General features: G+C 43.2%; 1 protein-coding gene across 5 annotated transcripts in view; it reads left to right on the top strand.

The window, feature by feature from the left end:
* Positions 1-25,515, top strand: part of MEGF10 (multiple EGF like domains 10) — a 341,217-nt gene that overhangs the window by 174,507 nt on the left and 141,195 nt on the right. Inside the window, exon 1 of one of the 5 annotated variants that reach the window (XM_087862340.1) lies at positions 2,456-2,622. The exons of 3 other annotated variants lie outside the window; for them this stretch is intronic. The gene's annotated coding sequence lies outside the window, so the exon portion shown is untranslated. Of the gene's footprint in view, positions 1-2,455; positions 2,759-25,515 lie in introns of those variants that run through there. One more of the 5 variants, XM_045794815.2, reaches the window with a different exon arrangement.

Here is a 25,515-nt window from a genome sequence, read left to right as displayed (position 1 = left end):
GTAGATTTAAAAAAATTGATGAACCTTCTGCCAGACCAAATGATCATGGAAAATTAATATAGACCAATATTCTGCCATTAGTCATTAGGGATATGCAATTTAAAACCATAATGAGATACCACTGTATATCCAGGAGAATGGCTATAATAAAAAGACGGACGGTACCAACTGTTGATGTGAAACAATGTCATACATTGCTGGTGTGAATGTAAGGTGTTAGTTTACTTTGGATAACTATTATATAATTATACACTTACTGTATAAACCGGTAATTCCAGTGCTGGAAAATAAGGAAAAGAACATATGTCCGCAAAAGGACTTGTACAGCAGTGTTCCTAGCAACTTTATTCATAATGAGCCTAAACTCAAAACAACCCAAATGTCCATCAACATCTGGTGAATGGGAAAACAAACTGTGGTATAGCCATACAATGGAATGATGCTCAGCAATAAAAAGAAACAATCTGCTGATATAGTCAAGATCAATGAATCTCAGAAACATTACGCTCAGTGAAGGAAGCCAGACACAAAGAAATACATATTATGTGATTCCATTCTAGAAACTCTAGAAAAGACAAATTTTTTTTTTTAATTTTATTTATTTATTCATTCGACAGAGATAGAGACAGCCAGCGAGAGAGGGAACACAAGCAGGGGGAGTGGGAGAGGAAGAAGCAGGCTCATAGCGGAAGAGCCTGATGTGGGGCTCGATCCCGTAACGCCAGGATCACGCCCTGAGCCGAAGGCAGACGCTTAACCGCTGTGCCACCCAGGCGCCCCTAGAAAAGACAAATTTAATCTGTAGTTACAGAAAGCAGCTCAGAGGGCTGGAATGATGTGGTGTGTGGGAAACTGACTTCAAAAGGGTACAAAGGAACTTTCTGGCATTATGGAGTCATTCATTATCTTGATTATGGTAGTGGCCCCATGCATGTACATGTTGCTCAAAACTCATCAAACCATACACTTATTATGAGTGCAACACATTGAGTGTAAATCATGTCTCAATATAGTTGATTAAAAAAAATGAGAGGCATTGGAGCAACCAGGTTTCATAAAACATAAAGCAAGGTAGCTTTGGGGATTAAGTGACTTAAGTGACTTGGCCCATCAGCTCTAGATTTATTGGTCCTTATGCTGCTCTGATCAAAGTTCACATTCCTGGCAGAGAAGGTCTAAAGGGAGTAGCTTAGGTCAGGTGCCCACTCTTGGACCTGGAAAAGCTGGACCATTCTGACAGACCTCCCCATCCAGACTGAACTAAGTGTGGCAGGAGTGGTCCCCCAAAGGAAAAATGGAGGTGCTGTTAACCAGAAGAAGGGGCAATGATGTCTGGTAAACAATCAAGCAAATGCACTCTTCCCCTGGGAATTTCCAGGGGTGACCTAGGAGGATGGTGATCTATGCTTATTCATTCCATTCATTCAAGCGTAATTTTGAGTATGGACTGTTTGCAGACGCTGTTACTGACTGGAGACACATATACATTGGAGCTGTCTCCAAAAAAAAGAGTTCATATTAATGTAAGCAAGAGAAACCTGATAGGAGGGGATGATCTGGCGTGGGTATAGAGCACAAGACTTGGGGGGGGGGGGGTAGGCGACAGAATTCAGCTGAATATAAGAACTGTCCCGCAGTTTGCGGTTTGTGTCTGCCTGGCTTGTTCGGAAGAGGGGAATTCTTTGGTGGAGAACAAGAACGTGGACAGTTGGAGAAGCAGATTGCAGAATTCACGTCTTGGCCAACCCACAAATAGAGAAAAACCTTTTCATCATTCTTTCTGTGATTTGTCTGTCTCCCGGGGCCTCCTTAGCTAGTCGGCAGAGGGAGCCATTCCCCAAGAAATCCCCGCGCGAGGCCTGGCGGAGGGCCTGGAAAGATTCTCTTGGCGGGTCCCGGGAGTTCTCTTTGCCCCGCCTCTGTAAAGCAGGCTCCCTCACTTCCCCCCTCTCCCCTCCAGTTCCTCACTCCACCTTCCCAAGCACTTTGTTGCCGCATCGCACACTCTGGCACGACTGGGTCACCCACTCCTTCTCCATCCCACATTTGCGCTCCTTGCCTGGCACCACTGGGGACGTGTGGTCCATCCAGCTGGCCACTCCAGCGCTGTCCCCAGTACCCCAAGTCCTTAGAGAGGGTCTAGAACACCTCCCAGAGACTTTGGCACGGGGGCGCTCACTAAAGGCAGACGGGCGCACTCTCCACTACCCCTTGGTTCATTTCTTGCGTGACCCCACGGTTTGCCAACTTCGTGACCGAACTGTTTGCTGGGGTCACTCCTGGGCGGTGGAAGCCGCTCCGGGCAGGGACGACCCTCGATCGGGACTCAGGAGTCGGGCCGGTAGGATCCTGCCGGTGGCACTAGGGAGTGCGCTGCGCCGAGCGACACCCCCCTGCGGTCACTGCCCCGGCGGCAGCAGCTGCTGCAGCGGCAACTGCTTGCATCCCAGCCCCGGCTCGGGTTACTCCCCTCCTCCTCCAGCATCTCGGGCCAGACCGGGAAAACCTTGTTTAAGTTTGCGCGAGTACTTCCCTCGTGCGCAAAACTAGGGGTCTGGAAACGCGCCGAGACCGGCCTCCTTTCCCGCGTGTCCACATTGGAGCCTGAACGGGGACCCCCAGGTATCGCTGTCTTCTGGGACGCTACTTGGAGTCTGACTGCGCTATTGCAACAGATTTTGCTTCTCGGCTGGCTGGCGTGGGGGTCAAAACCGGACAGAAAGGGTTGCGCTGCCAATCTCAGGATCCCGGGACCTGGGTAAGAGTTGGGCAAACTCTGTTCTGGCAGCCGCTGGACCTTGGCCGGACGCTAGCTGGTTTTTTAGGGGTTGGGGGCATATTTTCCTTCGTCAGGAGCCGCGGGGGCAGAGTGAGGTAGGGCGAGATGGGCTCAGGCTGGGTTGTTTTCGTTGTCTCAAGGGTTTATTGTTACTGTTTACATTTGGTCTTGTCATTTGGGGCCGTATAGGAACTTCCTGGAGTATTTTTCCTGGAGAGACACCTCCGTTACGCATTTTATTTTGCATGATTTCTGCCCTTGCATTGCCTTATCTGTGTGTGTTCTCTATTGACGGGTGTCAAAACTGGATGTAGGGAGATCTGGGGAGTGGAATCAGACTGAGAATGAAAAGCAGCTTCAGCAGGACCCTTTCTTCCAGACCACCTTTACTTCTCTTGGGATCTTGACTTGTTTTCCAAACTTTTCTTTTTTCCAGTACTTGATATTCACATTGTGCACAGACTTGGGATGCTCCCTCTTCCTATGTTCTCAGCGTCCTTTAGGGGTGTCGGGATCACCCCCTGGTGATTTAGATCAGAGGGGTCTCTTCCTGGTTGCAAAGCCAGGCTCCTCAGGGAATGTTGGGAGGAGCCGTTCTTCAAGCCATAGAAAGATCTATCTTGTGTTAGTCCTTTAAATAACTTTGATCTTGGACGTTTAGCCCTGGCTTAAGAGAAACCTTTTGTCTTTATAATTTTCTGGAATTAAGGATGGTACCCTTAAGTATATGAAGTGACGTGATTTATTTGATGTTTCTTTAGATAATATCCTCATAGGAGGACCCAAATTCTTACAGGAAGGTTAAAGTTTGGGGTTTTATTAGTCAAAAAGTTCTTAGGCAGTGAAATCCATGCTGTTCCTAGGCAGAGGACAGTGACATTCCTTGCTGGTTCTTCTTGCCTTTCTACTTTATATCCTAGGTCTCACTTTGTATATAGTTTTCTCAACTAAAGATGCTTCATTCCTTATGGATGAAAAGATTAGGATCTGATCTTTTTATACAGAAGTGCCATATTCCTGACACAACTGCTCCAAAGGGTCAGCCTGCAGAGTATTTTTTGTTTTGCAGCTCTGAGATCAAAGAGTTTTGTAGAGGGTAAGCTCTGGGACCAGGGAACCTGAAGTCAACTCTCAGCCCTCCCACTTTCCAGTTGTGTGGTTTCGGGCAAGTGACTTAATCTCTCTCTCTCTGCATCTATAAAATCTGAATGATAATAATGATCCTTATTATTGTTAGAATTGTTAAAAGCATTCAATGAGTTAATGCCCCTGGAGTGCTAAGCCTGGCAGGTAGTTAGCTATTACTCTGATGAGGTTATAGCTAACGTTGTCAACCATTGTATCACCATAATATAGCTAAGTGTTAGCTGTTATTTGTGTTGGGATGAGCTTTGAAGGCTGTGCTCATGTGGGCTCCAGTCCCACCTAGAACTAGATGTGTTGCCAGATTTATCTCACACACGATCCTTGTATTGCTTTCTGCTAGGACCCTTTCAGAGGAAAGAAAGTGCGTGTGGCAGAACTGGGATTTTACAGGAGGGGTGATTGTTGGGTTCCAGAGGGTGCTTGGGGCAGGCTGGCAGGTGGGAAATCCACATTCACCCTGCACACTGCCTTAGAAATGCCGTGCATTAATATACCTCCTTTAACCTATTTCTTAGAGGTCTGTCATTCATTCGTTCAATAAATATTTATTAAGCATCTATGGAATTTCAAGCACTGGTCTAGGTTCCATGTTATTTAAGTTCATTGGCTTCATTTTTAAAATGCATGAGTGTTTGCCTTATGTCTCGCCTTCCCCTCCCCCACCATTTCAAGCATTTGAGGGCATCACATGACACTAGCTCTCCATGAATTAAATCCCAAATACTTTTTAGCTATAATGATTTCAAGATCTGTTAAAATGAAGGGGACATACCACTAAGGAATTGAACAAAATATTCAGTAGAACCTCCAGCACTTTACTTCTCCCATCAGTTTTATCATATGTAAGTTTGTGGGGAGGCGGGTGGGGAAAGAACTGGATAATCTCCAGGGTTCCTTCTGTCTCTACAATCCTTAGATTAGCTGCTTTACTTCATTGGTCATTGCCTTTTGAACCTTTTTTTCTTTTAACATTTGTCTTAGGTACATAAATTTTGTCACTTCCATCATGGCATGTTAACCAAGTGAGTAATGGCACTGATAATTAGTTAAAAAAGGAAAAGTATTTAGCTCTGCTTATATTTCATTAGTTATTTTCAGCTTAATTAAACTGTGAGAAATTGCCAAAATTTGACCATTTTTGACCTACATGAAATGGGTTTCATACAGCTCAACCCAGTATAAATCCTGACCCCCTCCACTTTGATTCAGATGCAGTAAGTCTCGGGAGATATGGGAAAATGTGAAGTATTGCAAGTTCCCTATTGCAAACCCAAGTCACATGCTCATGTAGAAGCAGTGAATTTACCTTCCTCATGATTGTCTGCTTGGTCTTATAGCACCTTTTAAGATACAAATCTGATCGTGTCTTCACCTTGTGTAAACATCTTTGGCCGCTCCCCAGATGGTAAGCATCAGTGTCACCAGGTGCTTATTGAAAATGCAGATTCCAGGGCTTCACCCCAGATGCAAGGGCCAGACATCTGCATTGTAACAGATCCCTAAATGAATATGGTGGAGGTGACCTAAAATCGCAGCTGAACTAACACCGTAAAGCCTAACCTCTTTAACATGATGCATGAGACCGCACCACATCTTCTCCGGGTTGTTGCTTCTACTTTCCTCTTCCTCTGGCCTCCAGCCCCACTAATCTTGATCTGGTTCCTCTTCCTAAAACCATGCATTGCCTGCCTTTACTTCTGTGTATGTTTTTTTCTCTGCTAGAGATATCTTTGCTCCTCTTTTCAGTCTAAACAACTTACTACCCATTTATCCTCCAAGATACTTGAATGTATTTCAATGAATGAATACTTACTTGAATGTATTTCAAGTAAGACCCACCCTCTGAAACTTTTCCTAATTCTCTCTTATAAACTTAGTGATATCTCTTGTGATTGCGAGTCTACTTTGCGGATGGCTTTAATATGACATCTATTACATTATGTCAGCTGTATTCGTGATCTGGATATTTGTGCAACTGGCGAATTTACCATTCCTTATTTTAAGCCTTTATCTGCATGGCTGGCACATCATAGTCACATGATAAATGCCTAAAGAATGTGGGGGAAGATGGAATGAATGAATGCTAATTGATTTTTCTTAGCACACGAAGTGTTTGGGATAGTTACCATGTGCACACTCAGGATGGTGGAGAAGCCAGTTGACAATTTACAATTTAGCTAGACATAGTGTACAAAGTTAGTAACCTGGAGAGGTAAATGGGCAAGATAGAATATCCTAAGACTTAAGAAACACCATGTGCCACCAAATTAATGTGACATGTTCAACAGTATGGCAGCACTATGATCTAAGAGATGATTTTATGACACCTTTGGAATGGTTTTGGTTGTGCATGACAGTCCTGGGGCACCGGGATGGCAGCGCCAATGCCAATAAAAGCACTTTTGCCCTGTGCCTATTTATACATAACTTTGTATTGTTTTTATATTTGATCATAAATGTGGCGACTGGCTTAGTATTGTTTTTCCTACTTTAATACAGGATGCCCCCTTAAAAGCAGGTCCAAAGATTGATGGTGCAAAAGCCTACATTTTATAAGGATGCTGGCCCTATGAGCTACGTTAGTACCAAATATCTCATTCTACCTAGCCGTTCATACACTGCGTTCAGTGTTCACTCCTTTCTTTAATTTTTCTTTCTTTGAACTTTCTGTAATTTTGGTGATTTCCTTCTCATTTGAACAACAGTTGATCTGTTTAAGTTCAATAAATGTCTTGATTCAGATTAAAGATTTGCCATTTTTGGCATGCCTAATTACCTGCATTTTTGTCTCAGTTACATTAAGTTTTATGAGACCCAAAACTTCTCTTTATAACTTGAGGTTTTTGGTTGTTTCATTTCCCACTCATTTTTGTGATAATAGAAACAGGCAATAACATTTGAACGAGTGAACAAACATCACGGAGTAACGGTAAAGATGATCATGTTGCAAAAATTGAACTTTTAGCTCACAGACGTTTTCACCATAAAATAAACCCTGAATAGTATTAATTCATAGGCCGATGCATGAAAGTTCCAGTGACATAGGGCAGGAAAGTAGCAGGATCAGCACGTGGAGTAAAAACATCCAGATTGTTTGGACTTCAGACAACGCAATATTAAAAACTGCCCGTGCTCTCCATTTCTCAAGCATGTGTACCCACTATTCTGTATTCAAGATTAGCTTAATTTTAAGAATTAACTAAAATTCATTGGATGCTGTTGATGTGTCTTCTTTTTCAGTTCTATTTCTGAAGTGAAGTTTTTCTACCTGAGTTTAAGTTGCAGCTGGGCGTACTTCTGTAAGTTTCTTAGCTGGTCCCTTGATCTCTTCATTCATTCAATCTGAATTCCCCAAGATTTTGTATTTATCTCTAGTCTCTCCTTTCTTCACAATTTAAGATGATTTTTCACGGCGGTCATTCTAACTCTTTTACAAACGGTTATGGCAGAAGATTAATTTATAGCACTTAATGAGAGGATTTCTCATACGATGGGGAAAAAAGTAAGTACAAACCACTGCTGTTTTGCTTTATACAACTTTGCAAAACTACGGGTCGTCACGTGGATGTCACCTGATAATGCGCACTCTGCCATTAGCTAGTCCGGAAAGTGTGAATGTGATCATATATCCTGCTATTATGGAACTACATTTCTGGTGATTTCCTCTCTTGTTTCATTTCTAGTGATTTATGCTCTTAGATAAAGAAACTATGTAAAGCATTTTAACCACCTCAATTGCCTACTCAGAGACCAATGAATTGTACCCTTCCCCCAACCCTTCCAAGACAAAGAAAACAGTATTTCAGCACGGGAAGCCTCATCCTGATAGGTACATGTGCATGATATTAGCATCTGTTAAAAACATCTTATCTTTGAGAGCAAGGAGGCCCCATCCCAGAGGGCGACTGAGTGCCTTGTCATGAACATCCTGGCTGATCTGGATGAGCTGCACAGATCTGGTTAATTCTCAGACCTCACCACAGGTGATCATCCCACGCTGTACCCTTTAAATACCTTCTGGTAAAGAATCATATTTGTCCTCTTTAAAAAAAAGTTTTTGATGGTTAATTGAAAATCAAAGCACAAATTTACCTTTTCCTTTTGGAACAAAATGGAAGTATAAAATCTTTGTTTTGGGCCCAGGGGATTAAATCTGCAATGAAAATGAAGAATTTAAAATATCTACCTCCACTGATATTTTCAGAAGGGTGCTTTATGTTTTGGACAAGGAATTAATGACAAGATGTGACTTTGGTGTCCTTTAAAAAAAGAAATGGGTTTGAGTTTTATTTTTGCCCATCTGTTATTTATTAGGTGTATGGGGCATAGGGATGATTATTATGTGGAATTACTGAGATTCTTGCCTTTAAAAAAAATAAGATAAAAAAAAATACAACTGACTGGGTAAGGCTGGGTGTAGGGAAGACCAGTGGGAGGTTCTGAGAGCTTCTTCGAGAGTTCAACCGAGGGAGAGGGCTCAGCGTGCTCACCAAAGGTTTCCTGGCATGTGGGGGGCCTCCAAGAGAGAGGATTTGAGTTATGGCAGATTTTAGACAGGGAAATGAGCTCAGCAAACATGCAGCTGCAGGCATTGGCAAGACATCTTCAAGCAATAGTGGCTAAACCATTCTACAGGAGTGGTAAGGTAACATTTGAGAATCATTTCATGGTAGCCACGCAGGGGCTCTAGGACGAAATTCTGCCTGCTCCCCCACACAAGGTCCACAAGAGGAGCCCCTCAGATTACAATGCTACTATTTCATTATATAAACCAAATGTGCTTTGGGGCATCCACTGGGATTCACGTAAAAATGGAGCCCCGCTCCACAAGAAAGTGTGAAATGAGGAAACGGCTAATTCAGTCAACAACTCTGGGGCTTTGGGAGGGTGGGGGATGGGGTCAGGGGCCATGTTTCTTCTAGCATCATCTGGATCTGAATTCACAGCTTCCCTTAAGATTTCCAGTTTAGAGACTTTCTTGCCCCACTGCTGTACTGTCTCTTTTGACATGAAGTTGTCCACTGAAACACAGATACAATTTCTTTCTCTCACTTTGTAAAATATCATCCAACGTGTAGCTCTGAGTGGCTGGCTTTTAAGGCTTGGGACTGTGGAGGAAGTTCACATCTTAAAACTTTAAGCTATTAAACCATGAAATTATTAATTGTTAAAATTATTATATATATTAATTATAATTTTATATATTTTTATTGGGTACTATTTAATAATTTATTTAAAATGAAAAATATGAAACCCATATTTTTTTAGTGTTTCATTTATTTAAATTTTATTTTGTTTTTATTAACATATAATGTATTATTTGTTTCGGGAGTACAGGTCTGTGATTCATCAGTCTTACACAATACACAGCACTCACCACAACACATACTCTCCCAATGTCCATCACCCAGCCACCCCATCCCTCCTACCCCCCTCCCCTCCAGCAATCCTCAGTTTGTTTCCTGACAGTAAGAGTCTCTTATGATTTGTGTCTCTCTCTGGTTTCATCTTGTTTCGTTTTTTCCTCTCTTCTCCTATGGTCCTCTGGCTTGTTTCTCACATTCCACATATCAGTGAGATCATATGATAATTCTTTCTCTGACTGACTTATTTCACTTAGTATAATACCCTCTACTTCCATCCACGTCGTTGCAAATGTCAAGATTTCATTTCTTTGATAGCTGAGTAGTATTCCATTGTGTGTGTGTGTGTGTGTGTGTGTGTGTGTGTGTATGGATGGATACACACCACATCTTCTTTATCCATTCATCTGTCAATGGACATCTGGGCTCTTTCCATAGGTTGGCTATTGTGGACATTGCTGCTATAAACATTGGGGTGCCGGTGCCCCTTCAGATCACTACATTTGTGTCTTTGGCGTAAATACCCAGTAGTGCAATTGCTGGGTCGTAGGGTAGCTCTCTTTTCAACTTTTTGAGGAACCTCCATACTATTTTTCAGAGTGGCTATACCAGCTTGCATTCCCACCAACAGTGTAAGAAGGTTCCCCTTTCTATGCATCCTTGCCAACATCTACCGTTTCCTGACTAATTAGTTTTAGCCATTCTGACTGGTGTGAGGCGGTATCTCATTGTGGTTTTGACTTATATTTCCCTGATGCCGAGTGACGTTGAGCATTTTTTCATGTGTCTTTTGGCCATTTGGATATCTTCTTTGCAGAAATATCTGTTCATGTCTTCTGCCCATTTCTTGATTGGATTATTTGTTCCTTGGGTGTTGAGTTTGATAAGTTCTTTCTAGATTTTGGATACAAGCCCTTTATCTGATATGTCATTTGCAAATATCTTCTCCCATTTTGTCTGTTGTCTTTTGGTTTTGTTGACTGTTTCCTTTGCTGTGCAAATCTTTTTATCTTGATGAAGTCCCAGTAGTTAAAAAACCATATATTTTTTAAAAGACATCTGTCCACACCACCACTGGATCTTTCTTCCTGTCCATCTTTTTCTGAAGGCTCCAGCCTCCGCCAGAATACTTCTGAGTCTTCCTGCAAGTTTTTCTCCACTTCCCTCTTTGTTCTTGCTACTGGCCCTACTCTCAAATTCCTCTTCTCTTTTGGCCAGCTATTTTTTTTCTTTTAAGTTTCCAGTCTCATTCTCCGTGTTCCTTGGTGCCCTCATCATTCTGATCATTCTCACCTGTCTTCTCCTGGTGTTTCCCCCACACTGAGATCTGGTACCCATGGTGTCAACTATCCCCAACCCCTGTGCCTTTCTTGAACAGAGAGATGTGGACACTCAGGCCATGGGTGAGGTTAGCAAGACTTGAGGCCTCTGTTCAGCCTATTTTCAAACAGAGGCCTGAGAATCACCAGCAGATACTGGCTCCCCTCTCATGATTTGGACTCAGTAGGTGTGTTGTGGGGGTCTGGGATGTGTATTTTTGACAAGGTATTCTGATGCAGGTGGTCCACGGATGCACTGTAATCCTTGTTAGGGCTCTGTTGCTCCATTCAGAAGGCACAACTCTTTTTGCTTTTTCTTTCTTCTTCTTGTAAAATATTTTAGTGACTTGGTCAGAGGGGGTCAGGGAGAACAGCTAGTCTGTGAGAACCCGTGCCTCTCCCTCTCTGCTTGCAGGGACAATGGCTGTAACACAACGCTGTTCATGTGACAGCCAGAGAAAGGGGCCCATTGTTCCGGGGTTGGCTGATGCTACATTCTGCTCCGGCCAGCCATCCAACTGAGCTTGGTAGCCCCAAGGAAACAGACACACTTGAATCGGAGAGACAAAGAAAGGAGGTCAAGGCCTTTCACAGTTAAACTACTTGCAGCAATGTGTCTGAGGTACGATTTGGGAAGGAAGAAAGTAATTCTGTGGAAGCATCATGAATCTGGTTTGGGAGTGTGAGATGTGGCATTGGGGGAACAAGTCTGTTAGAACTCCCAGTTGATCTTTGGCCAATGAAGAATCGTTTCCGAGTACATTCCACTGACTTATTGCAGGGTTTTATTATTGATCTGAAAAAAAAAAAAAAAAAAGGAGGACCTCTTTGTCCATGAGAAGGCACATTTTCTATGCCTCTTTTCCCCAGGTTCATCAAAGACAGGTGTTTGATCTGAAAGTGTTTGATCAAGACCTCTGACCTCATAGAATGGTTCTTTGTTCCAGGGTATGGTTACTGTGCATATCATAATGTGTTCGTAATCCTTCCAAATCTAAATTCAGATATAGGATGTGAAGCTGAGAAGTTTTTTTGAGATTGAAATACAGTTAATTCCATTAGAAAATTATGCATCTATTTAGACATTTATGATGTTGGGGGATTCCCTAGATATCATTTCGATACCACCCCTCACCCCAACTTCCAAACTGGATTCTAGCCCTGGAGGAAAAGGCTTGCAAACTTCCTGTAAAGATCTAATCCAGAGCTCAACAACTGGCTACATTCTTTGTGTCCCAGGATTCAAATTCAAGGTCATAGCCTCAGCAAAGGTCACAGACTTTTCACACAGAATTGTTCATTTAGCCTGATTACTCCCTTTATGAAAAAGTATGTCATTCATTCAGCCTTTGACTCTAAGTTTCCTTCAAAAGGAAACTTAGTTCCTGGTTCCTGTGGATATTTGTAGGTGGCTATTATTTTTTCTTTCTTTCTTTCTTTCTTTCTTTCTTTCTTTCTTTCTTTCTTTCTTTCTTTCTTCTTTCTTTCTTAGCTAGGCACATCCTTGAGTGGAGTAAAATGGGGAAAGCCTTTTCTGGATGTAGTGGGCTGTGGAGAGCCCATTTACAAAGAGTGTTCTGGCAGCTAGTGCTCATTGGCCAGTAGGAATCCTTTTGTCTCTGAGATAAGAGGTTTCCTAACTGGGAGGATTAGGCTGAAGGAGGTTTGTACCCAGGAGAGGGCAATATATGATTTTCTTGAGGTCACTTAGAGCCCTTTGTAATTAAGTCTGTCATTGTACCTTGATGATAGACTATCATTGTAAATCCATTAAAGAAGGAGAAGCAAGTGGATTGCAGAGAGGCAAGTGGCATTATTTTCTTCATTAGACTTCTGTTCCCCCTCCCCTTGCAGTTTGTTTATACTTTACTGAGTGGATATTTGCTTTTACCAGTGATGTAGGTGCCTTTGAAGTGGAGAAGGGGAAGAGAAGACTGTTCTTTGCAGGTGGCAAAAGGATTGTGTTAAACATGCTCCTGATGAGTTAATTAATTTTCACTTCGTTGTCATTAGGTTGTTCATTTGGTTCCATTCCTGTGATTTGGAGAGGCTCGTTCCTCATGCTATGAGGGATGAGTACCACGCTCTGCTTGAACTTCTGTGTGGATGCAGCTTTTGTTGAAAAAACAGGGAAGCAATATGTCATTTTTTATTGTGGTTATGTCCCAAGTAGCACTAAATGCTTTTTTAGGCATAGGATGTTTGTTGGGACTTCATTTTGTATCAGAATTAAAGCCCTGCCCCCAGGAGGGCTTCTGAATTGCAAATATGGTTCTGTTTAATCTGGGCGTCAGTTACATGTGTGTGTTCATTTGGTGAAAATGTGTTGAGCTGTTCAATTCTGTTTGTGTCCTTTTTTTGTATGGATTTTATACTTAAAAAGCTCAAAAAATTTTTAAAGCATAATGTTTAGTATAGAATTAAAGCTGTAGCAGTGATAGAGAACAGTAAACTTTGGGAACCCCAACTGTCATATAATTTGGATCTTGGTGTAGCTGGGAAGGCCTGGAGCTTTAAATATCCATGAATTTGCCTGCCCTTCCGTAGTTGGTAGAGCCCGGTGTCAGAAAACAGTGGGCCAGCCCCAGCATAGTTGATTGCTTTTACTTTCTAGGCAGCAAATGCAGTGCCTCAGAGATCAACAGGGTCAGCAGAGCCCCAGTCTTGAGCATCTAAAACACAAGCATCCCTCCAAGTTGACCGACTAGCCAATAGCATTCCCATTATTCACCTCCTTCATTGTAATCAGTCAGAAAAAATCATAGAAAGACACTATAGAATGTGTATTTTTTCTGAGTCTTTAGCTAACATCTTTCCTGAAGTCTAATACTGGAACGCTTTCATTTTTTTTCTCTCCCATTTTGCTGAGACAAAGCGGTAGGAGGTGTGGGGCCTTGGGCTCCTCTCTCTTGCTTATTTCGGCCATCACCTCCTGAGCACCACAGTGAGCTCCAGGAGCAATACCTCTGAAGATGGAGCATCCCCATCAGCAAGAGGATGCTTCTGGCACAAGAGTGGCCTGTGGTCCTTTTCTATCTAGGGGACATCAGCCATCACCAGTGTGGGTCATCATACCTGTAGAACATTCTAGCTTGCTGCTACAATGTGGAGCTAGTAGACTCAAACAGAAAACAGGAAGTTTTTTTGTTTGTTTGTTTTGTGTTTTTGGAAGGAGAACTTGGAGTTCTTGGCTTTGAAACCATTCTGGCACATCTGTGAGACATCTGCATATCCATTCTGTACACTTCCTTTAGGTGTTGGACTTCAAGGTTAGCTGTTGATTTACACAAACATGTGACTAAAGTCATGAGTTAAGAGACAAGATTTTGAGCGTATAGTCCTGGCTGGTCTTCTCATTTACCATATGACATGTGACAACCTGGTCCAGCATCCCATGCCCACCCCTTGGACGTTTGTGACCTTGGGCAGGCTACTTAAGCTCTCCAAGCCTCTTTCCATCACTGGGGAATTGCAAAAAGTATGTACTTAGAGTTACGTTTAGCGTAGTGGTAGGCACATAGTAAGCTCTCAATCAATATCAGTTATCATTATGGAATACCAAATAATCTTAAAATAGGGAAGAATAATTAACAGGAATAAGGTTTGCTTATGCCTTTTATGAAAGAATCATCCAAGGGCTTGAGTAAGATCCCATTAATTAAATACGGATGTTAGAAAATAGTTTCTGACACAAATAAGCTATAAGAAATTTAAAATATTCTGGAATGTGACAGTTAAATTTATTCGCAGGCATGGATGTTCTTTAATGAAGATAGTATTATACTAAAAGGAAAGTTTTATACCTACTATAGAATCAGGATGAGGCTTTTAGTTAATGAATTTGTTCTTTCCTAGTAGGTATCGGCAGAATGAAAGTGTTCCAGGGGCGCCTGGATGGCACAGTTGGTTGAGCATCTGACTGTTGGTTTCAGCTCAGGTTATGATCTCAGGGTTGTGAGGGAGTCTGCTTCAGACTCTCTCTCCCTCTCTCTTTGCCCCCCCCCAACTGCGCAAACTCTCTCTCTAAAACAAATAATTAAATCTTTAAAAAAAAAAAGTGTTCCACCAAAAACTTGTGCACAAATGCTCATATCATCATTATTCACAATAACTACAAGATAAAAACAACCCAAGTATCCACTGACTATTGACTGGAGACTAGATGAACAAAGTGTCTTATATGCATACAATGGACTATTACTCATTCCTTTGAGAGGAATGAAATATGATACATGCTATCAAGGACATGGATGAACCTTGAAAACATGATGCTAAGTGAAAGACACCAGACACAAATGACCACATACTGTATAATCCTATTTATATGAAATGTCCAGAATTGGCAAATCCATACAGATGAAAAGTAGATTAGTGGTTGCAGGGGGCCCGGGGAGGAGGAAATGGGGAGTGATTGTATCACGGGTATGGGGTTTCCTTCTGGGGTGATGAAAGTGTTCTGGAGCTAGGTAATGGTGATGTTTGCACAGTGTGGTTAAAATGATGAATTCTGTGTTGTGTGTATTTTACCTCAATAAAATCTTTTTGACATTGATTTTTTAAAAAACACATCAGTAGGTGTTTTGCATTTAAATGAGATGTATCTGCATCAGTCAGTCAGTCTCTGCTCTTGATGTCTCTGAGCCAAGCCTTTTGTATGTTGGGGAGAATAACGAAAATGACAAGGCATGGCCCTTGCCCTCCGGCTGTGTGTTAAGACAGGAAAGGATGAAGAAGCAGGTGATATGTTCCAAGTGAATCCTTCTTAGTAGAGGGAGAGATCACTGTGACTTTGGTGATGAGAAAAGGCTTCTTAGAAGAGACTGAACTTTGTAAGATAAGTGAGTTTCATATAATCAGTGAAGAGATAACCCCAGTTGGTAGAGATGCACACAGCCAGGGCGAGAGCGGGAGGGACAGGGGTAAGGGCTGGCAGAGGTGCCTAGAGGGGAGTGTTTTATACTGGAGTATCGGCGCATGAGGTCGGAGGTGTATGTTGGAGCCAAGTTGGAAAATCTTTTAAAGCTGCTTAAATTCACCTGGCAGTGGATAGCAAAAGATCACCAGTGATGACAGGAGTAGAACATCATATAAAAATTTGAAGGCAATGAGGAAAATAGTGCAGTGATTTTATGAAATCTCACATAACCTGTTCTTTATTTATTCAGTAAATATTTATTGAGCACCTATTACCTTCCATGTGATTTCCCTTGGTTGGTATGGGATGATACCTAAGATAAACAAGGTCTCTGTGCTCTTGGATTTGCATTCTAGTACACATTTCAAGCCCTGACTGCTATGTCCAGTAGACAAATGTACTTGGAAAGTTAAGACCTAGGTGTGCTCTAACGTAGTGTTTTAGAGTGTGGCTTCCAGAACCAGACTTCCTGGATTTAAATCCTGGTTTGTCCCAATGGGTACTAGATGTATCCTGAACCAGTTACTCCAGACTTCAGTTTCTTTATCAGTTAAGTGGGGGTAATAATGGTAGCTCTCTCATAGACCTGTTATGAGGATTATTTAGTATAATGAGTGTAAAGGACACTATCTGGCATATAGCACATGCTCAGTACATTTTGTTTATTTGTATCTGATTAGTCTCAACTCAAGGATTTGTCAAAGTCACTTCTCTTTTTAATTCCAGGGAGGCTCCTGCAGAGACCTGCTGTGGGGCATCTCAGGTGTAAGGTCTTTGAGATGCCATACTATTTTGGATGTTGACCTTGTCGAATTACTTAGCGTATAAACTCTGCCTTCATACTTCAGGAAAACAACAAAGTTCCTCTCTATAACAAACTGCAATCCTGATCTTGGCTTGGGCACAAGCTTCAGATAGTGCTCCTCCTACATTCTGAATCAAGAAGCCTTTATAAACGGCCTGAGAGGTATTGCCCTGTCAGCGTTAGGAGTCTGGTGATGAGGAATGTGGTTGACACTCTAGACTATAGCACCTCAAGTCTCCCTTTGGAGATTCAGCCGCAGTTTGAATTAAATTTCCCTGTGTTATCTTATCACATATGCCACAGGCCACCTCAGATCTCTGTGCCTCTGTGTCTCCTTCTGCAAAGCAGAGTGAACTAGCCAACCACCTCTTCAGGAGGCACATTTTTGGAGTGCGTCTGGAAGGAATCTTTGGAACTTCTGGGAAGAGAGTGCATAAACCTTGAGGGCCCTTCTATTTCTAGAATAAATGGATTCTAGCATTTAAGCTCCTTGAGCCCATAGGACCTCTATTCATTACCTTTCGGTCCCCAAATGGTCAATCTGTGTGGACTGAATTGTATCTCCCAAAATCCATATATGGAAGCCCTATCTCAATGTGACCATATTTGGACATAGGGCCTGTAAGGAGGCGATAAAGGCTAAATGGGGTCATAATGTGGGGCCCTAATCCAATAGAGCTGATGGCCTTATAGGAAGAGGAAGAAGAGACATCAGAGCTCGTTCTTTCCATCCTCTAAGAACACAGGGAGGAGGCCATCTGTGAGTCAGGAGGGGAGCTCTCACCAGAAACTGAACTGGCCAGCACCTTCTCCTTGAACTTCCCAGCCTGCACCACTGTGAGAAATACATTTCTGTTAAGTTATTCAGTCTGTGGTGTTTTGTTAAGGCAGTCTGAGTAGACCAGGACATGCTGACTTTTTCTATTTTCTTCTTTAAAAAAGAAAAATAGACTAAGAACTTAAATCTTTGTGGGCCTGATTAATGTCAAGATTATTCAGAACTACAGGGATATAAGAATCACATGAAAAATTGAACCCGACCCACAGTCGTAATCTTCACTCCAATGGATAATCTTGACTTTGTCACCTGCCATATACCAGCAAGACCGCACGGGAACATCACTGCTTGATTAAAACTTCCCCAAGACACCTGATCTTTCCTCTAGTGGAGGTGCTTATGAGTGGTGAAATAATCAATGGGGAGTGTAAACTCTTGTCGGGAGGACAGGAAGCAAGGAAGAGCTCGCAGTTTCTCTTTTGGATTTTCGGGTTTTGAGCCATTGACTCCCTAGCTACTCTTTCATAGAATGCAACAGGACTGAAGGGGAGAGACTATGAAAGAGGGTGAGTAACGGAGGCCTTGCCAGCAAGGCAGCCCCTCACCTCAGCTAGGAGAGGCGAAATGGTTCCTCACACCAAGGAGGGGAGGTCCTCCTCCAGGAAGGACCGTGATTGCATCTGAGTCCAGCCATGGATTCAGGTGCAGAGGGTTCCTCAGGAGAGCTGGCCAGATGGTCTACTTTTATTTTGGTGAAGACCCGCCTGGAGCAAAGGCACTTTTCTTCTGCCGTTCAAAAGCAAAAACAAAAAAGCTTATGATGTATGGAGCTCTGCCAAGCCAGGGCTGGGGGGAAAAAAATCCTTGCCTTTTTTTCAAGGCAGTATGTCAATGATGCTTTGTAGTTTTGTTTGTGCGGCCTCTGGGGACCATCCAGAGGGCCTCCCCGTAGCCCGTCACTTCTGTAGAGTTTGATTTTTATGATCGTGATCATCCCAGAAGCTAACCCACTGGGTCCATTTGTCACCTCCCAGCGTAACTGTCTTTGGTTGAGGATATTGTGTTGTTATGAAGTCCAGAGATCTTCTGAAAGCGATCCCCTAAATTTGCTTTTAGAATTTCAAACATGTGCTTCTGTGTAGCTCTCTCCCTAGAGGACCAAACTCTGATCTTTCTCAATTTGCCCAGAGTTCAGGTGTGCAGACAGAGCGATACTAACTCTCTATCCAAGAAGGATTTCTCATAGCTTGACCTAAGGAAACTCCTGTCTAGCCAGAGAATTTGGAAGAGCATTTTTTCATTTTTTTGGCCAGGTTGTAACTATTTGTAAAAATGGAACCACGAAATTAGGGTCCAGTGGTGTGTAGATTCATTCACTGGCACATATGGGAGACCACAGTGTTTTTATGTGTTAAGGGCTGACATGTCCTCTCTCTTTTCTCTGTGGTGAGTGTGTCAGGCTCCACTACTGATAAGGAGGGCAACCAAGGCCTGACAGGCAGATTTTCAGAACAAAGTGTCAGTGAGGAAGGAAAGAACTGTGGAAGCCAGCAAGTTTTGTCATTGACTTCTAAGAACCTGTTTTTTAAGACAAAAGCAGCTTCCCAATCTCTGTTTAGAAGTTGAATCCATCACAAGTCAGACCCCAGGCAGAGCAAACCCCCTTCAGTGTATACTGTGGCCATTTCTTCCACGGCATGCTCCCTGAGACGTGGGGAAATGACCAGGCCTCTGGCTGGCTGTGGCCCTGTGCCCACAGAAAAGAAACCGTGTGTAGTGGTTGTTCCACCCATTCTTTTATGGCCCAGCCTTTGTTGGCAGTTGAGCAGCTAGGGAAAGTGAAGATGCTTGTGGGCAGTTGGTGTCAGACCTCAGATGAATCCCTGAGGGCCCAGTGGGGGGATCACGGTTAGAGGAAAGAAGTCCAGATGAAGAAAATGACTTAAGGAGAAAGCAACTTTTGGGAAGTTTCACTCCATTGATTCAGTTCAAGTTTTGTGGGTTGGTTTTTGTGTTTTTGTGTGTGTTTTTTTTTTAAGATTTTATTTATTTGAGAGAGAGAGAGAGCACGCACAGAGGCAGAGGCAGAGGGAGAAGAAGACTCCCCACTGGGCAGGGAGCCTGACTCAGGGCTCAGTCCCAGGACCCTGAGATCATGACCTGAGCCAAAGGCAGATGCTTAACTGACTGAGCCACCCAGGTGTCCCTGATTCAGTCAAGTTTTACCTTCAGTGTGCTTTATGCTGAGTTGTGGGAGGTTGGTAGAATCCCCCAAGTATGAAATTTTGGCACTACCCACGAGTGTAGCTGCCCACTTTTAGAGTTGTATCAGTGTGAGGTAAATGTTTGTGTTTTCTAACCCTGGTGCCGATGAAAAGCATTAAAAGTGATGCAGACATTAAGGTCAGTGTCACTAATCCATTAAATTTTTAAATTTTTTTTGTGTGCTCCTCAGTGAAACAAATAAATGTTTCTTGAGTGAGGAAGAATACTCCCCTCTCCCCTATAAAAGTCTATTAGGTAGCGCTGAGTGGTGGAATGAGTGTTTCATCTGGAGGCTAAAGATCTTGTCTGGAGATCTAGCTGTTCCTGGGTTTGATCATCGGCAGCTAAAAAAAAACTCTTTTGTGTATGTTTCCTTATTTGTAAGATGAGGAAATTAGAAAGGCCTGTTCCAACTGCAGGAACTTGACTAGGAAGTCTCTGGGGCCATGTCTGGAGTGTGTGGGTGCTGCTGAGTGGGCAGGTGAGAATAAGGTAGGTGAGTGATGCAGGCAGGCTGGGTCTGGGAACCCGGGGGGGGGTCCCCCAAGACCAGCCAAGAGGGTCCTTGGCTTCATGCAGGATGGAAAGCAGATGCGAGCCAGAGAAAATGGAAACAGAGTTGATTGAATAGTGTCAGGGACAGGTAGAGAACAGCAGACGGGGTGTCTGGGAGACTCAGAAAGGAAAGGAGAATGAGTCTTGTCCCTGCTTGGGGTTCGGGGTTTATATTAGAGAAGGATCTAGGGTACATGGTGCTCCAGGCCTCCACGGTAGGGTCTAATCAAAGGTGAGTGTCAGGGGAACGATAGGTGTTACTCCATGAATTACTGAAGGTCGGGGTCTTGATGCCAGCAACAGCCAAGATTTCTTTGAAGCTAGTGTGCTCGACCATATTTGGGATCTGGCTCTTAGGTGTTACAGGTCTTTGGGGCCTGGGACAAAATTCAGAGAATAATGAACTTTCACCTTGAAATGGGAACAGAGCTTTCTAAAATGGATTCCCTTCAGCGTCCCTGCACCGTGAGGGCTCATGGCCCACCACCCCTCGAGCAGAGCCATGATTTCACTGGAGCAGCCACCTGGCGTGGCCACTGAGACACCAAATGCAAGAAAGCACAACTGTGTGATGGAGAGAGCTGACCCTTTCTCCTCCCTTCTATGGACTGCAGGAGCTGAGGACGAGCTTTGGGATAGCTGTGTGTCTGCGGGCTCTTCGTCTGTGTCGGCACCTGGTTGCGGCACAGCCTGAGACCAACGTGTGGGACTCTTGCCTCTTAAAGTGTAACTTCAGGGAAGTCTCACAAGTGAGCTAACTTCAGACCAAGTCCAGACCTTCTCCTGTGGATACATTTGCTTCCATTCCATTATGAGAGATATTTGGGAAAATGGGTAAAAATGAATTGTTCTCTCTTTCTTTTTAAAACTTAACATGCAAATTAAAAAGAAAGAAAGAAAAAGAGAGAGAAAGAAAGAGGAAAAAAGAGAGAAAGACAGAAAGAAAGGAAAACCATTAGCTTTTACACATTTCGTGAAGTCTGGTATCTGCTCCTGTTCCCCAAGAGACCCTGAATAGAGTCAGGTGATGGCACAGAGCCTTGGCTGGGGAGTGTTCTGCCCGGCTGGGCAATAGAGGACCCGGGACTCTCTAATCCGTGCCACATGCGGTGACCTGAGCGGACCCTGCAGGACAACAGAGGTCTTGCTGTCTCCTCCAGAGCAGTTGCTCAGAAGCCGGGGTACAGCTGTGGCCTGCTTTGTGGGGAAGTGCAGTGTGACTTGATCTTTTAAGCCCTTTTCTCCCTATAGGTATTATAAATAACAACTGGTCCGCAGGACTACCTGCCAGGGGGGATTGAGAGCTGCATTCTGTACTCAAGAAGGCATTGTTTTGTGTAACTCTAACTTCATTAGCAGTGAGAGGGATGGGAGACTCAAACCCCAAAGCAAGGCAATTTTGTTGTGACCCAGAAAATCCAAGGTGAAGAATTCAGAATTAAAATCGAGGAAGGCAAGTTCCTCCAAAACCTCAAATTCCTTAGAACTCCTCTAGGAAAGTAAGAAGCGCGCACAAGTCCAGCCAGCCCCCTACGTGCCTTTGTTCCAAGTCAAACAATCGATTCAGAATTCGGGCCAGCAAGGAGCAGAGAGCCAGAATTCTGACCTGGCACTGTGGCTTTGAAATGTTTCATGCCCTTTGGTTTCCGTTTGCTTCAAGTTGAAAGATAGTCAGATGGCGCTGTTTGGGTTTCTGGATCTGGGTTCTGGAGGAATTGTCTGTGTTACAGCTCTCTGGGGGAGCAAGAGAGATGATATTCTGGCCCTGGGAGGAGGCGGTGATGGGTCTGGGGCCAACAGAGGATTACACTGTTGTTATTACGCTTGCTGACATTTGCCTCGGGTTCCCGCTACCAGATTACAGGTCCGTGCATGAGCTGTGGAAGAACGTGTGAATGTTTGTTTTAATCACGCAGATGGGTAATAAAAAGAAGCAAACAGGAGTCCCCTATCTCTTGGGCAGACATCCGTTACTCCTTAGAACTTGGCTTCCTCTAGATATCGTTTTTCTTTCTTTCTTTTCCTTTTTTCCTTTCTTTCTTTCTTTCTTTCTTTCTTTCTTTCTTTCTTTCTTTCTTTCTTTCTTTCTTTCTTTCCTTCTGCTAAATTAACATGTAACCATTTTCAAGTGTAGGGTTCTGATAAGCATTAAGTATATTCACACGGTGTGCAACCATCACCACCCTCTGTCTCCAGAACTTTTTCATCATCTCAAACTGAAACTCTGTACCCAGTAGACAGCAACTTTCCATTTTCCCCTTTGCCTCCTACCCCTGTCAACCACATTTCCATTTTCTGACTCTGTGAAGCCGACCACTCTAGATACCTCAAATAAATAGAATCATACAATATTTGTCTTTTTTTTTTTTAAGATTTTATTTATTTATTTTGAAAGAGTGTGAGCAGGGCAAGGAGCAGAAGGAGAGGCAGAATCTCAAGCAAACTTGAGATTCCCCAAACACCCCCAACATGGAGCCCACCATGGGCTCCATCTCACAGCCCTGAGATCATGGCCTGAGCGGAAATCAAGAGTCATTGGCTTAACCCACTGAGCCAACCAGGCGCCCCACAATGTTTGTTGTTTTGACTTAGTTCACTTAGCATGATGTCTTCAAGGTCCATCCATGTTGCATCACGTCAGAATCTCCTTCCTTTTTAAGGTGCCATAATATCGTACCATATGTATATGCCACATTTTATTTATCCATTAATAGACATTTGTGTTGTTTCCACTTTGGAGGTATTAGGAATAATGCTGCCGTGAACCTTGATGTACAAATCTGTTCGAGTCCTTGCTTTCCATTCTTTCTGACTATATGCCCGCAAGTAGAATTGTGGCATCATGTGGTAATTCCATGTTTTAATTTTTTGAGGAAGCGCCATACTGTTTTCCACAGCAGCTGTTTGTTCACCAGCAAAGCACAGGGTTCCAAGTTCTCCACATCCTCCCCAACACTTGTCATTTTGGGGGTTTTGTTTGTTTTGTGTTTTGATAATAGCGATACTAATGGGAGTGCTGCGCTGTCTCATTGTGATTTTGATTTGCCTTCCCCTAATGATTAGTGTTGCAGAGTATCTTTTCCTGTGTATATTAGCCATTCCTATAGCTTCTTTAAAGAAATATCTGTTCAAGTTCTTTTGCCCATTTTTTAAATTAGCCTGCTTTTTTTTATTGTTGTTGAGTACAGGTGTCTTTTTTGTAATGTTCTGGATTTTTATTAGATATATGATTTGCAAATATGTTTTCCCACTGTGTGGGTTGCCTCTTCACTCCGTTGATAGTATCCTTTGACACACAAAGGTTTTTATTTTTACGAAGCCTGATGTATCTGTTTTTTTTTTTCTTTTGTTGCTTGTGCTTTTGGTATCATACCCAAGAGATCATTGCCAATTTGCTTTTAAATATTTTAACATATAGCTCCTTCCTCTCTAATACCACAAAATTCATGACTTATGGAAATTTTTCTTTTGAGGGAATTTTGCTTTGAAATAGCTCTCTTTTTTGTTTGCAGAGGGCCTTAATATAATTTCAGAATTGGTTGACTTCACTTTCGCCGTGCTCTACCCATCTCTCTTCTCTTCTCAAGGGATCACAAAGTCTCATTTGTGGATAAAGAAAAAAGAGAGAGTGAGGAAAAGGCTTAGTTTGAAAAGAGCCTCAGTCATGTATATTATACGGGCCAAGGAGAGAAAGGCCAGATTTAAGAAGTCTGGGGAACATGAGAGGGCCCTTTGGTAATCATGACTGGCAGGAAGTGTATGACACCAAACTGGACTGCCATTTGTCTGAGAAGGCTGAAATCTATTTCCTAAAGCTCTTTTTTTCCACTCCTCAGGCTGGAAAGATTACTGAAAATGAGGCAGGCTCTAGAGGCAAACCTCTAGGGAACTGGCATCCGGTCTCTATCCCAAGGACTGAAAGAGTTGTTCCATAGGCATTTCTCTAAGTGTATCGATAATGGCTTTTATCAATGTTCATTCCTTTTTAGAAAACACCACACCATATGTTCCTTTTATTTTTATTAAATGCTGGTAAGACTCTCCTAATCGCTCAGAAAATCCTTTCCCTGCTTGTTCATTTCTCACACTTTACTCGTTATTATTTTGGGATTATATTCTGTGCACAAATCACCATTAACAGAAGCCATGCATCCAAAACGCCACAGGTATTGCTTGGTAGAAAACAGCAACTGAGGAGTGCATCGTCCCTTAATACAATGTCATCCTCAAGAAGCAAAGTCCATAGAGAGAGAACACTTCCAGGACCTTCTTCTTTTCACTTGACTGTTTCATAAGGATGTATTTATAGGTTATCTGTGTTGTAGTGTTTTCCTCTGACTTCTGCTGCCACTGCGTGTCACAACTTCTGCAGCACTGGGCTGTTGTTTACTTTAGGTGATTGTGTGTCCCTACCTGGCGTGTGCTCAGGGTTGAGGTTGCTCTGACATTCCTGGCTATCCTGTGGGTCTGGTCTGAGGAGTGGTTGCCTGTGCCAGTCACTGTCCCCATGCTGCTGCCTGCCTGCACAGTCACTTGAATTGTGGGTATCTGGGTTTTTGCACCTTTAAAAAGTGGAACGGTGGCATACTTTAGAAAAGCAACCCTTTTCAAAGGAGCTGCGGTTTCATGAGTAGATCCACACTTGCCTGCATGCCTAGACTGAAGTATCCATGATGAGCTTTCCTGGGGACAAGGAAGGAGGGCAGTAAGTTTCTCTGACACGCACGCTGCAGAACGAGATGCTACGTTCCTAAAAGGCAAGTTTGGTGGTTTGTTCCTAGGGCCTGGGATCCTGAGAAGCCAGCTTCTTGGTGTTGCCTGTTCGCTGTGTGTTTTAATGTCATCATGACCCCAGAAGCTGGGAAATGCTTTCCACCTGCAGCATGACTGAACGATAATCCCCAATTTTAGTGTCCGCAAGTAGGCATCCCAACAAAACCACAGCCCAGCCCCTGATCGCCTCCCCTTGCTCCTGGGCCTCCCCAACAGTGTCCCGTATGTCATGGACTGCAGGGAAGTGGGGTGGAGGGAAGGAAGGAGAGGAGCAAAAGTCACAGCAAGCCGACCAGGCCCTGCAACCAGCTTCACTGGCACCAAGAAAAAGTGCCTTCAGCTGGCACAGGGGCTTGTGTGAGCCAAGCTTTGCTTGTTTGCCATGGAAATCTTGGTGGTAACAGAGACCGATGCCATTCAGGCAGCGAGCGGGAAGCTGCTTTTATGGGGAGGCTTTTTTGGCACTGTGTCCGACATACACTCCAGTCAATCACGGTAAAGTGCCTAATAACAGATGTGGTAATTAAGCCTGAAGAACTCTGTCTCTATTTTTTCCTTTTTTATTGCAGGGAATAACAAAGTGCCTCATTAAACCTCCAATCATGCTGATTTTTGAATTGGGCACACCGATATTGTCAAAAATGACATCGCTGCAAGGGCTTTCTTCCTAAGTCCTTATCAGCCAGTGGTGCTGCCAGGGAAAGGGATCAGTTTGGGGGAGGACAGTTCCATTCTTTCTGTAGTGCCCTTTGCACTCCCATACCAAAGCATATGGAGATTCCAGGGGTACAATCAGATTCCTTTAAGCATCTTCCAT

Source organism: Ursus americanus, chromosome 5, assembly GCF_024610735.1.
Source record: "Ursus americanus isolate L20-20 chromosome 5, mUrsAme1.1.p, whole genome shotgun sequence".
NCBI lineage: Eukaryota > Metazoa > Chordata > Mammalia > Carnivora > Ursidae > Ursus > Ursus americanus.
The sequence above is the reverse complement of the archived record's forward strand: the minus strand, read 5'-3'. Positions and strand labels throughout refer to the sequence as shown.